This window comes from Curcuma longa, unplaced genomic scaffold (genome assembly GCF_044706935.1).
Source record: "Curcuma longa cultivar G26 ecotype Majalengka, Jawa Barat unplaced genomic scaffold, ITB_CL_G26_1.1 contig_16740, whole genome shotgun sequence".
Classification (NCBI taxonomy): Eukaryota; Viridiplantae; Streptophyta; class Magnoliopsida; order Zingiberales; family Zingiberaceae; genus Curcuma; species Curcuma longa.
In genome coordinates this window covers 5,613-17,783 of record NW_027430432.1, presented here as the reverse complement: position 1 = coordinate 17,783, position 12,171 = coordinate 5,613, and the positions used below count along the sequence as shown (strand labels likewise).

The window sequence follows — 12,171 nt, the reverse complement described above, 5'->3', positions numbered from 1 at the left end:
ACAACGTTCGAGAAAGAGGAGAGGAATACAGCAGAAGATCGAGGGGTCATCTACATCCTTCATCCGAAGAGGTATAATTTAATGTTTCCGCTTTAAATTAAATTATGCTTTTATATTGGATCCTGTAAACCAAACACAAGAGCCCAACGATCGGGCAACTTGAGATCGTTTCGGAAAAATTTTTGTTCTGCAAGAATTTACCGGAACGGTTTTTCAAGACTTTCCCATCAGAGACAGAGAGGATATGGAGAGGGAGATGGTGATAGAGGAGCTTATGGAGTTAAGCGATGTCCTTAATGCTGAAGATTGTAATGATAGAGGACTGAGGATGACCACAACTATGATGATAGCAGGATGAATGATGACAAGCAGGGGCGCCCCCACGCAGGGACAGGTGCGACCGACTCTCTAATTTTTTTTAAAAATTTATATGATATTATAATCGACAATAAAAAATATTATTTAAAAAAATCAGTTCTTCCAATCCAATTTATATATTATTTAAAAAAATTCAGTCCTTTATCTGTCTAGTTTCGTTAGGAAAAAAACCCTTATCCTTTTCTCATTCAACGCTTAGCCATCGTCACAATCAATTATAGCTTTCTCCGCGAGTTTGAATCTCACTAATATGATACTGATAGTCTCTAATTATCTTCTCCAAACTCCTATTTGAGATGATATTTTTATTTCCTTTCTTTTTATTTTTTTTATATTTATGGTTTGCATTGTTGCACGACCTTTTGTCTTGTTTGTTTATAGAGTTTGACCAATTGTCTTGTTTCTATATTTTTTATTTGATTCTGATATTAATATTGTTTGTATTTTAAGTGTAAATTGTGAAGTTTTATTTTTTTTATGTAGGATTTTGTATTCAAATGTCAATTAAGATTTATTAAATCCTCAATCTGATAATCTCATAAATGTAATATATTTTAATATTTATCCATTATCTAGTTTTCTTTTAGACGTGACTCTAGAAATTAGAAGAGCTAAGTTTTAATTTTTTTAATTGAGATCTAGTGGTAACATAAAAAATAAAGTTTTGATTTTTTATTTTATGAAGTGTTGATGCACTATAATTATGAAATATAATTTTTAAAAATTATTGTGTGTAGTTGTGAAGTAAAATATAATTTTTGAGACTTTTAGAAAATTTATTTACTATTTATTTTTGAATTGATGGAAAAAATAGTTATTAAATTAGATGATTATATATGTTTCTAAAATATTATATTGATGATAAATTAGGTTAAATAGCAATGTTGAAGTATTTTAAAAAGATGCAAAATATTTCTTTGGACTTGTGGTATTTAAGTCACCTTGATCATGGATGTTTATACTTTGACATCTTAAGTAAATATCTCCGAGAAGGTATGGACCCCAGATGATTGGGTATAAGTCGAAATGTCCGAAGGTGTTTGAATAGCTTACAAAGGATTCATCGCTCTTTATAAAAAGAGATGTATACTCTGCGGTCGCTTATCATGATTGTTATTAAAAATCTTTGATCAAAGTATCACATGCCAAGAGTATGATACTCTTAGATACATGTATAAGTAACTTGAATCCATAGGATAAGAAAGCAAGTTTGGACTAGGTGTGATGTAGTTAGCCTAGTGGGGACCGACACACATAGACTATCTCTCGAACCAAGTAGGTATAAGATGGTGAAAGAAACGAGACACGTTTTATTTTAGCTATTGAAGGGTTTAGAAATATTTTAGAATCAATTGTTAATTTTTTGATCAATTGAGGATCATGATGTACTACTAGGTGTCATTCATGATCATTCCATAATTAATAATTAATTAAGGACAACCAATATAATTGAAAACCTCCTTGCATGGGAGATCGTTCCACTTCTTACCATCACACTAAATCAAAGGGGGGATTTGAACTATTATTGACTTACTAGAATTAATTTATGTTTATACTGTATAATTATTAATAAGCAGCCATGGTGTGGTAGGGACATCTTGGAACTTCCTATGCACTCAAGGTGTGAAACTCAGAGGATAAGAAATTTACTTTCCAGGTTTGAACCACTGAAATTGTTGAACAATTTTTATTGGATCTGACCGAACACCTCTAAATTTTGTAGATCGTAAGATTCAATTACCTAGATTATAAAAAAAAAAAAAAAGCAAGCGTCACGCAGTGCAGTCACTTAGCTGCGTGAGGCTGTTGATGAGTGAGCGTTGTTCCTCGTCCCAGAGAACAAAACAAGGCTTGCTCTCCTGTACGTGGAGACAACGACTACTGGATCTGACCGAACACCTCTAAATTTTGATTGTGCTTCAGCTTCCCACTCTACAGGGAAACCGTAAAATTTTATTTGTTTTGCACGAAGGGTTTCTCAAGTTGGAGAGAGATTTAGAAAAATCTGGAATCCATATCTTGTCTGAGTATGTGGAAAATGGTCAATTAGAGGATGTGAATGATACTGTGGTGTCAAAAGGAACCTATCAGGTTGAGTTTAATGGTGAAGTCATCGAAGGTTGTTCAGATGAGAAATATACTAAAAAGAAGAGAAATAAACCAAAGGCATTTTCATATGATACCAATGAAAAGAAGACTAAAGCCGTGACAATGAATCCAGTTTCAGCCTCAGTGAGTCACGTTGAATCAAATTGTCATGTTGGTTATGTAGTTTATGAATAGAATTCAACCAGGGATGTGAAATGATGGATTTTAATGAATGTGTAATTCCGGACCAACAGAGACAGTTTGAGGAACTTGTTGAATGTGGTATCTGTAGTGATCAGCTTATTCGTTCTCCTGCAACGAAGACTGTGTTTGCAAATGTCAATGAAAATGGTGAGAGCGAGTAAAATTTTCAAGGATGAGTAACTTGGTCTGGAAGCCAAATAACCCTTTGCCGCCACAGAGCCTGAGATTACCACCACCTGTTGCACCAAATGGTAGTGCTCTTAAGCAGGGAGTTCTCCCTGGACCCATCAGGGAAACACCTCCTACAGTTAAAAAAATTAAGGTGAAAGGAAGATCTGTAAAGAAGATCAGGTTTGGTGTGAAGAGTGCGTCAGCCATCAAGAGTGTCTGAAAGCTCCAAAGTTGGTCTGCATAGATCAGTTTGATCTGATAGTTTTGGGTTTGTTTCCTTTGCCTATGTTAATTATACATTGAAAGTAAAGTTCAGTTTGATCAAAGGAATTTTCTTTTAATAAACTCCAAAGAGATTTAAATGGCCTATTAATGCTATTGAAATAACCTTAGTGTTCAATGATAATTAAGCAAAGACTCGAATAGAACCCAGATAGTTTGGATGCATGCCTTATTGTTCTTGTTACACCATACTTACCACTAAAACTTGTGATAAGGGAACATAATGGTAGTTGTAAGCCTTATCTTGAAGAGTCTTCTCCTGAGATTTCTTAGAATATAATTATGTGAACATAGATGAATATTTGACCAATCCCAGTTCAGACATCATAATTCCAACTGTCTGATTATGTTCATTATGTCTTCTTGAAGGTGTTGAGCAAACAAATTCAAACCATCTTTTCCCAAATTCAGTTCTTTAAGACAATTGCAAACTTTCAGCCTGTTTTGCCCTTGTTTCATTACCTCACATAAGTTTCAAGGAGAATTTACAAGCTTTGGTCATGCTTTTCATTCATAGGGATGTCAAAATGACTATCTTAAAACTTAGTTAATCATGAAATCCAGGAGCATTCATAGGAGCATTTTCAAAGTGTCAATTATTAATAATTCAGGCATTCTGAAAATTGGCAATGTTGCTAAGAAGATGGGTTGATGCAACTCCTTTTGAAATTTTAGCTATACTTCGATGGTGTAAATTTTTCGACGATTAGCAGCCTTGGTTTTGGTTTGAGTGATTAACTATCATTCAAAACCCGAGAATATGAGATTTTTCAAGTTCATGTTATGGAATTTTTGCTGAGCTTGATTTATGAATGTCTGTATTCTACTCACCAGGGGAAAAAAAAAATACAATATAAAGATTGTTACAGCAATATCTTTATTCAATTTGCTCAAACCTTCCCACTCGAAATATACAGCCTTACAGTTCCTATCCAAATCTGAAACATCTAATTAGGGACTCCTGCAGTTGCCATATGTATGCATATATTGACTGAGAGAGAAGATAATCTGACATGAACAAACTAGGGTGATGGAGACCTGATGCTAACCCTAGCTTTCCTCTCCAAAAATGTTGGTTTCAGAGGAGTCGATGATATCTCAGCCCTGCAAGTCAGCATGGCCACTATTTCAGACATTTGGGGCCTCAAGTCTGGGTGTGGCTGAAGGCACAGCAGGGCAATTTGGCACACCTGCAACACTTCTTTCTCCACTGCTCCTTCTAGTAATTTTGGATCCACTATTTCATTCAGCCTTGATCTTTCATATAGCTTCCATGTCTGCAAAATGAATATTTTTTTAACCTTTTCTTTTGGTTTGTTTGTCTAGACTTTGATATGAGCTGAAGAGAGATTCAGATATGAGGAAGAAAAGGAGATGAAAGTGTTTACATATTCTGGAAGATATTGCATCTCGATTGGAAGAGAAAGGTCTGTGTTGGTTCTGCAACAGATGATCTCCAGCACAATAACACCGAAACTATAGATGTCGGCTTTGGCGGAAAGCTCACCTCTCATAGCATATTCAGGTGCACAATACCCTCTGAATTTTTCGAAAGACAATGTTTGAAATGAATTTCTGTAGCCTACTTTTCAGTTATAAGTTGTATCTGAGCATTTTACCAAAAGAGCCCCTCCCGTATATGAGATTTGCCAGGCCTATTTTGAACTCCTAAATGTTTGAAATAATGAACTTTCGCTTCTCAAGTTGATTAGTGTGTAAAATGCTTATGGATTTAATCTCTTATGGATTTAATGTCTTAAAGTGAGTTTAATTGTAATTGTATATGTGGATATAAATCGAACCCATTTAAGTGATTTAACTAAGGTTTATCGGATTTTAGATTATTGAATGTATGTGAATTAAATATGTAGAATCTGTTAGTATGTTCTGTTGTTATCGGATATGGATTAAATATGTAGAATAGGTCAATCTGTTCCGTTATTATCTATGGGTTGATAACGGATTGTATTTTTTTATATAGGATTTGATCCTTGAGAGTTTAGGAACAACTAACATCCCGCCTTCGTTTCCCATTGACGAAGGTGTTATAGCGCCATCACCATAATTCCCTTAGAAGACCACCCTCTTGCTTCCACTTCATCATTTTCCACAAGGATCGAGTAGTTGATATTGCAGGACAAAGATAATGACTCTCCAATTTTTTTTATCGTCATTTATATATTTTATATGTTAAATCATGCTTAAGCTAGATCCTTATTTTATTTGTATTTCTAATTATTCAAGTTCTTATTCGGTTTGGTTTATAGAACTTATATGGTTTAGGATTTACAAATTCTTTCAATTGGTATCAAAGTCAAGTTCTGTTTCATCGAATTTTGTGATTTATAAGATTTTTATTCTTTTGTTTATTCCATTTTATCGCGGCCGCACATTATAAAGATATGGCCAAAAGTATTTTTTTTAAGGAAAAGTCAAAAGAAAGAAAATAAAAAATAGCATTTTTACTTTCTTAGAGAAGAATGTGGAACGAGATGGTGATTTTTATTGTTTTTTTTTACAAAAAAAATATGACAATATTTCTTACAAAAGATTTTTTTTCTTTTTTGTTTTTTTGACTGAGTTGGAAATTGAAATTATCACTATTATTAATAAGTTTGTCCCAGATGAGCAAGGTGACTAAGTGATTGACAACTTTAACATTGCGACAAAATTAATTTTTATTGGTTATTTTATTTGATTATTTTTATTAATCAATTTAAGTGATCGATTGGTGACCACCAATCAATTGCCATAATTCAACAATCGATTGATGAGTTAAATGTCAAACACATAAGGGTTTATGATCGATTAGCAAGATCGTTTGGTTAACACCAATCGAGTGACACTTATCATCAATTGATTGATGATCTTGAAATCGTATATAGTAGACTTTCAAATCTATTGGTATAATCGATTGAGTAATACAATCGATTGTCATATGGTATCAATCGATTGATAAGTCTAATATTTTAAGTTATTAAGGCTGATTAAGTGCTTATCTGTTCGGTTATAGTTCCTAGGGTCTTCTTGGATTTATCTACACACGTGTTACTAAATTGAACTATTATGTTGGCCCAAAGAAAGACATATTAGATAGGTTTAGTGCATGTTGTGTCGGTAGACGTATATCTATGCTAAAAGTAATTGACTTAAAAGAAAATTATTTTTATGTCAGATATATGTTCAAGGTAGCTTACTGTAAAATACCAGAAATTTAGGACTACACACCCAACTGTAGTGCAACCTCCTTCATCCGATGTACGTATCATCCGAGAGCATCAGGATGTGTTTCCGGACAAGCTTCTTGGCTTGCCGCCTCAGAGGCAGATCTAGTTCACGTGTGAGGTGATTTCAGACACTGCACCAGTGTCTAAGGTTCCGTATCGGATGACTCCGAAGAGTTGAGGGACTGAAGATCCTGCTACAAGAGTTATTAGACCAGAGTTTGGTTCGTCCTAGTGGTTCATCGTGGAAAGCCCAGTTCTAGTGTGAAGAAGAAGGACGGATTCATGAGGTTATGCATCGATTACTGCAAGTTGAATACTACCACCTTCAAGAATAAATACCCGTTGTCTCGTATTGACGATTTGTTCGATCAACTGAAGGGTCCTGTGTACTCTAAGATTTAAATTACGATCTGGTTATCATCAGCTCAGAGTACGAGATGAGGATGTACAAAAAATACTTTTTCGCACTTGGTACGGACATTATGAGTTTTTAGTGATGTCGTTCGGTTTAACTAATGCTCCGGCCGTATTTATGAATCTGAGGAACCAGATTTTCTTAGAGCATCTGGATCGGTTGGCTATTGTCTTTGTCGATATATTCTGATATATTTTCGATCAGAGGCAGAACATGAGTAGTATCTTCGCATTGTATTGGAGACATTATGACGAAGAGCAGTCGTAGGCAAAGTTTAGCAAGTGTGAGTTTTGGATTTCTGCTGTGGGACTTCTCAGATACATTGTATCGAGCCGAAGTATCTCTATTGATCCTTAGAAGATAGAGGTTGTTAATAGTTGGGGGCAGCTCAAGTTCGTTCAGGAGATTCGCAGTTGTCTAGGTTTAGTTGGGTATTAGCGAAGATTTGTGGAGAATGTCTCTCGTATCGTAACACCGCTGACTCGTCTGATTAAGAAAGGGGTGAAATTAGTTTGGTCAGAGGCTTGTGAGACGAACTTTCAGGAGCTGAAGCAGCGATTAGTAAGTGCCCCAATTTTGAAGATTTTTTCAAGTGATGATGGTTTCCGATGCGTCATTCTAGGGATTGGGGGGAGTATTGATGCAGCGTGATCGTGTGGTGGCTTATGCTTCTCGTAAGCTAAGCGACCCCGAGAAGAACTATTTTGTTTTTCACAGATTATAAAAGTCTGAAGTATTTATTCATGCGAAGGAGTTGTTGCAGTAGGCACATCATTTTAGGTCTGCGATACATCCGAGGGATACTCATAGGTATCGGGACCTGTATCGCTCCGATTGGTGGAACGACATGAAAAGAGTTATTGCCGACTTTGTTGCAAGGTGTTTAGTATATCATCTAGGTAGGACAGAACACCAGAGACCAGTCGGGTCTCTTCCGGAGATATTGATACTGGATGGAAATGAGAGTATATTACTATAGTGTTTCTACACTATAGTATAAGATAGTAAATTTGGGGACCAAGTTTTTTATTAGTGGGGGAAAATGTAAAATACCAGAAATTTAGGAGTAATTTGTGAATTAAATTAAATTTAATTTCAGGGGTTTAAGGAAAGATTAGGAAGGTTAATTGGATTAAAAATAAATTGGATTAGGTTTAATTAATTAAACCATGACTTATTTAATTAGACAATTAGATTAAACTTGTAAATCATAAAAATAGAAATTCATTAGGTTAATAAATATAAGATACATATTCGTCTTGCAAGGACGAATCCAACGAAACTGAATTGGATCAAATCGAAGGTCGTGTGGTTAGTAAACCAAGCGAACCAAGATCCAAACTGAACCAAGTTGGTTTAGTTCGTGATGGAAGAGGTTTTGATAGAATAAAATAGATGAAAAGATTCGTCTTACGAAGATGAATCCAATGAAACTGATTTGGATCAAATCAGAGGTCATTTGCTTAGTGAACCAAGCAAACCAAAGTTGAACCTAGTTCGCTACCATAACCGGTTCAGGGATTACAGTAAATCCTAGGATTTAAACCGGTTTAACTGATTAGGTTATTGTTCATTCCCTATTAAAACAACAAACTTCTTTCCTCCTGCGCCGCACAAAGCTTTCCCTTCGTATCTTCCTCCTCCACCCGACGCAGACACCGCCGCACCTCTTCTTCGCTGCTGAACGACTGCCGACCGCCGCCACCCTCAAGGAGCCAGCCACCACCACTCCTCTGCCGGTATAAAATTTGTTGGTTGTAAGTGGATATTTAAAACCAAGCGGGATTCATGAGGCAATATCGAAAAGTATAGGACTTATCTTGTTGTCAAATAATTCACTTAAAAGGAAGACATTGAGTACAAGGAGACTTTCTCACCTGTATCAACGAAAGACTCTCTTAGGATAATCATGACACTTGTAGCTCATTTTGATATGGAGCTACATCAAAATGAACGAACAAGATAAATAACATGTGTAATAAGGATAACAACAGGATAACTAATAATAATTTTATAGGGAAATGATACTTAGCATGAAAAATGCACTATGACACTCACAACTGCATGCAGTGGGTCCCACTGCATGCCAATGGGACCCACTGCCAATGTGAGTGTCATGCTCCATTCATGTTGGGATTTTTCAACGCATCATTTCCCAATTTTTCATGCTAAGTATCATTTCCCTATTTTATAATAGATCATACACTATGAACGAAATCTGTATTGACCAAGTACAGAAGTATCCACCTGGTATAACTCACGTCGAATAAGAACCCCCAGTATATATATATATATATATAACTTGTGTATAATAGGATCACAAATCAAGATCCTGCAAATTAAATGGATAACATCCACTAATTACAACCATACATTTAAATTTAGCAACAAAATAAAATAACTTCCTAAATCCACTTGGATCCACAATCCAATTGTTACATCCAGATTCACACTAAATTAAACTAATTAACCTAACTAACCTAACCATAACCTAATCAGATCCCTCGACATAACACAATCTAGTTCCACCCAATTCCCACGCATGCTAATCAAGCCCAAGCTAACCAAACCATATTAGATTTCAACATTCCAAGAACCCAAGAACAGATCCATCAAATCTAATAAATCCATCAAACGGATCAACCCCAATTTCAATCAAAATCTAGCTCCATCAATTCAATATCAAGCAATCGATCCAACCAAAACCAAGAAATCCAACAGCACAACCAAACCTCAACAGCTAACTCCATCAATTCCATAGAAATCTATCAAAGCAACAATCAAACACACAAGGATCCCATACTGGATAGATCAAGCAAATGTAAAACAATTCATCAAATCCGATCACCAACAATCCTATTAAACTTCCTAGCAAAAACAACACCTCCACAGACCAATCTCTTACAAAACAAAATCCATCAAATAGATCAACAATCATCCTTGATATCCAAACAAACCCAAAACAACACAGAACCGAAATCCCGATCGAACAGAATCCATCTCAATTGAAATCATTCAGAAATCCCAAAACAACCTACCAACTTTGTTATTGAACAAGCTAATCAAATCAAGAACCCTTATCTCAGATCCTTGCCCTAGAAATCTAGTTCTGGTTCCAAGATCCGCTTCCTCTTCGGCAACACGACGTCGCGCGAGCGATGACGGTGATCGGCGATGGCACAGGCGCGAAGGGTTGGTGTACAGCTTGTTGTCGTTCTCCTTACTGGCAGCGCGAAGGTGACAGATGATCGTGATAGGGGGAAGAATCGCGCGCCGATCGCGAGCTCAGGCGAAAGAAGAAGAAGAGTCACAACTTAATTGGATTCCCAATGGGTTAACGGGTTTTAAAACCAGATCCAATAACCTATATCTAATTGACTACTAATTGGGTTGTAATTGAACTTTATATTGGGTTGGGTTTAAATGGGGCTTATTGGGCTAATGGGCTGATTTAATTAGGTTGGCTAAATGAGTTTAATCATTAAACCCAAATGAAACTTAATCCAATTAATTACCTAATCTTTAATGATGATTATTAGCGGTTCGGTTATTTACCTCATTTAATCCCAAAATTTCTCGTATCTTACAATCAGAGTGGATTTGGTTCAATGAATCCAGGCGCTTGGAAGGCTTCCAAACGCTCAAACTGCCACATCAGCATAACAGTCAGATCGAGGTGAAGGCTATAAATAGACTTAAGCTCGAAGAAGAAATACACACACTCAATTTTAATTGTTTTCATTCAGCTTGTTTTAGTGTTTACGCTTAACCATTGTACGAGGTTTCTCTGCCTTTCAGATTATTTTTGACTAGGAAATTTTGAGTAGAGCTTTCACAGTTCTTGGACTAACAATCTGAGGGTTGTAATCAAGTAATTCGTGCCTGTTACTATTTTTTATGTTATATTTTTATTTTAATTAGTGTATGTCTTTGCCAAAATGTTAGCAAAAGAGAAGGTTGACTTTTATTGTAAGTCACTATTCATCCCTCCCCTCTAGCGATCCATGAATTGCTTCTGCTGCACCAACAATTGATATCAGAGCCAGACTGCTCAGAAGAACTAACCGCCAACTCAACAACTAGATTGGGAGGAATGACAGGATCAAACATTCATCGACTAAAGTTCGAGGGTGAATTCACAATTTGGAAAAAGAAAATGGAGGTATTTTTTTAAAACAGGTTTTGAAATCATGATATGCATTAAATATGATTTTGAAGTGCCTAGGAAGTAGGATGGAGAAGGAATAGATGAACTTCGATGGGCCAAGAAACAACGAGATGAATTCATGGCAAATGGTAAGGTTGAATTCCATCTACTAAGTGTGTTACCAGTGCAAACTCAATCAGATCGACACTTACAACTCCACTAAAGATCTATGGGAAAAGTTCTTAGAACTTTATGAAGGTAACTCAGAAATCAAGCTAGCCAGATGAGATCTGCTCAAAAATCAACTAAGCAACTTAAAGCTAGATAAGGGGGAAATAGTGGCTCAACTACATGCACAGAGATATTAACAAATCTCCAAAATCTAGATGAAAGAGTGTCAAATCGAGACACTCTGAGGTATGCGTTGAATGCTTTTCTAGAGATCCCAGAATGGATGTTTATAGTATATTCCTACTATATTTCAAAGAATCTAGAGGTAAGTAGTTTAGAAGAGTTATTTTTTACTTTGAAATTACATGAATCTAGGTATGCAAGTTTAAAAGAAATAGGGATATCAAATCACAACATCGCTCTACAAGCAAAAGGGAGCGAGTCAGACTCGAACACATCCTTGGATGTAGATGAAGAAGCTTACCTGGTAAGAAAAATGAAGAAATTATTTTCTAACAAATTTGATAAGAAACAGACCTTATGATTGCTAAGAAGAAAGGAAAAAAGAAGAGTAAGGTGCTTCAACTGTGATGAGGAAGATCACATCAAGGATAACTACTCCAAACTCAGAAGATAATCAAAGAAAAAGAAAAAGAAATAAAAGATAAAGCCCAAACAAAAGAATCTAAAAGCAACTTGAGGTGTCTCTTCAGAAGATTCAAAGTCAGAACAAATAACGGAGCTTGCACTGATGACAACATAAGAAGAAGAGTCAGAAGTGAGATCAAACGACGAAAGCAATAGTGCAGGGGGAGTCTTGATCAACGAATTATAACGATGCAAGCTAAACCTACCCTTTGATCAATTATATGATGCAATTAAAATGCTATCTAGGCAATTATGTAAAGTAAGGAGTTAAAACGAACCAATCTTGAGCTAGAAAATAAATTAATTAGTTCATGTCCTAAAAAAGAATTTAAAATTTTGAAAATAAAAATTTAAGGCTAAGAGACTAGATAGATTTCCTAAAATCATCATTAGAAAAACTTTCGCATGATAATTTGAACAAAAGAATAAAACATGGAAGA

At 35.6% G+C, this 12,171-nt stretch overlaps 1 pseudogene; it reads left to right on the top strand.

Moving 5' to 3' along the window:
• Positions 1-287: 287 nt before the first annotated feature.
• On the top strand, positions 288-3,174 carry LOC141816458 (uncharacterized; annotated as a pseudogene).
• Positions 3,175-12,171: the final 8,997 nt, after the last annotated feature.